A 2,638-nucleotide genomic window follows, 5' to 3' on the forward strand; every position below is an offset into this window, starting at 1 on the left:
AGTTAGATCTGAAAGATGCTAAGTATGCTCCTTGCTTTAAATATTTTCCAACACTTTATTTTTTTCAGATCTTTTCATTGGTTCCAATTATTAATGTTTTAACAGTCTGCATCTTTAAGATTGTTCATCATTTGAAATAGAACCAATTTTTCTGCAAATATCTATACATCAATCTGGAGGCAACACCTCTTTCATGAAGTACAAGTCTTACTGCATGAGTAGTTTCTTTTTTTTTACATTTTCTTCAGTGCTTTACAAGAATGGTTTATACGAGTTTCAGCAAAGTTATTACACATCTTTTGCTAGATATATTCTGATGTGATTTTAAGAATTTGTTTGTTTTAATGTATTTGCTACAGGGTCTACAGGGTCTCACTACACAGATCAGACTGGTAGTGATCCTCCTATTTTCAGCTTCACAACCTCTGGAATTACAGGCGGGGGCCACCATGCCAACTCTAGGGGCAGGGCTGGCATAGCATGCCAGGGATCAAACCCTTGTCCCTGCAACTTCCTAAGCAGGTGATTTAGTTCTCTGAGCTATCTGGCCAGCCCTTATAGACAGTTTTAACTTCTGTCTTTAAAATATATAAGCTCTCAGTGATACAGTGTTTGGCTAGCCTGTTTGAATTCCTAAGCCCTAACCCCAGAATACAAAAATAACAAAATTTTTCCTACCTACCTGGCTGATTATGCGACTGTTTTTATCCCTAGATATCTATACTTAATACTAATAGTTTCTCTGCATATTTTCTATGTCATCAAATCACTATCTTTCCAAAACTTTATAACTTTTTTTGCATTTTCTTGCCCAAAGACAATAGCTAGGAACTCCAATATAACCCTGAATAGAAGTGATTACTTTAGGCACCTTTATTTTATTTCTTAAGGGCACAGGTAATATTGCTTTCATCATGAAATGTAGTTGCTGCTATATATTTTTGTCATAAATGGTATTTGTATATTTCCAATAAGTTTTTTTTTTTTTTAGAACCGGGGATTGAACTCAGGCCCTTGCACTTGCCAGGGAAGTGCTTATCCTACTGAGCCATCTCCCTGCCCCAATAGTTTCTTTATGCTTCTAGTTCACTAAGAATCATTAATTAGGGCAGCGATTCAGGGGCTCACACAGCAGCTGGCCCATGGCTAGCATTGCTGAGGTCCACGCCTGCGGGGACTATGGTGGTTCCTGTCATTGCATGCTCTCCTGCAGTTCGGGCTTTAAGTCCAACCCCGCCCAACCATGGCTTCAGCTCTGGAGGAGTTACAGAATGATCTAGAAGAGGTAAAGGTATTACTGGAAAAGGGTACTAGGAAGAGAGTACATGATACCCTGACAGTTGAAAAATCCAAGATTGAAACAGAAATAAAGAATAAGATGCAACAAAAATCACAGAAGAAACCAGAACTTCTTGACAATGAAAAACCAGCTGCTGTGGTTGCTCCCATCACAACAGGATACACAGTGAAGATCACTAATTACGGATGGGATCAGTCAGGTAAGTTTATGAAAATCTGCATTACCTTAGCTGGAGTTCATCAGGTTCCTGCTGAGAGTGTGCAGGTGCATTTCACAGAGAGGTCATTAGATGTTTTGGTGAAGAATCTAAATGGGAAGAATAAGTCCATGATTGTAAACAACCTCTTGAAGCCCGTCTCAGTGGAAGGCAGTTCAAACAAGTCAAGACTGATACAGTTCTTATCTTGTGTAGAAAGAAAGCAGAGAACACTCGGTGGGCATACTTAACTCAGGTTGAGAAAGAGTGCAAAGAAAAACAAAAGTCATTCTATGATGCTGAGACAGATCTTAGTGAGGGATTAATGAATGTTTTAAAGATTTATGAAGATGGAGATGATGATATGAAGTGAACCATTAACAAAGCTTGGGTGGAACCAAGAGAGAAGCAAGCCAAGGGAGAGTCAGAATTTTAAGAGTTTAAAGTCCTTTTGAAAACTATGATTCAGAAATTTCTGATATTTCCAATAAGAGAATGTAGGTGAGCTGCACATAGAAATTTGATAGAAAGTTACAAAACCTTCAAACTAAAGGCAGTGAATTCTCCATTTCATACTAGAGGATTTATTTAAGATGCATATTAAGTACTTTCTCCAAAGATGGTTTCATTAGTATCCTGGTCATTTTGTTTATGTAAGGGTTACATGGTATTCTCATTGAAATATAAAAAGCAAGTCTGACCTAAGGAAAACAATACATTGGGTATATTTTTGTTCATCTAGGAAGTAGAAAACAGAAGTATATGCTTGCCTGTAAATTACAGATGTCAGCTCCCACTAATGTAAGAATAAAACTGAATTTTTTTATAAAATTCAAATGTGTGTTTGTGCTTCAAATTTACTGTAGAGTGGATGGTTGCCTATTGCCAGCTTGAGCAGTGCAAAGAGCAGGGACCACCATGCACTAATCCAATCACAAATGTTTCTATCTAGATTTAAATATATTTGTTTATGAAGATACAATTGAAGTAATAGACAAGCATCTTTATGTAATGCCAGTTAGTAAGTTCTACCATGGATCAGATAACTTTAATAATTACAAAGTAAAAATAATTCATTTGAAAGTCCATTATTCCTATATTCAATAAAGTTGGATTTTTATGTAAAAAAAGAATCATTAATT

The 2,638-nt window shown here is 36.5% G+C and overlaps 1 pseudogene; it reads left to right on the forward strand.

Moving 5' to 3' along the window:
• The first annotated feature begins 1,243 nt into the window (after positions 1–1,243).
• LOC101581612 lies at positions 1,244–1,932 on the forward strand (annotated as a pseudogene).
• Positions 1,933–2,638: the final 706 nt, after the last annotated feature.

This window comes from Octodon degus, unplaced genomic scaffold (assembly GCF_000260255.1).
Source record: "Octodon degus isolate 3935 unplaced genomic scaffold, OctDeg1.0 scaffold00164, whole genome shotgun sequence".
Taxonomy (NCBI): Eukaryota; Metazoa; Chordata; class Mammalia; order Rodentia; family Octodontidae; genus Octodon; species Octodon degus.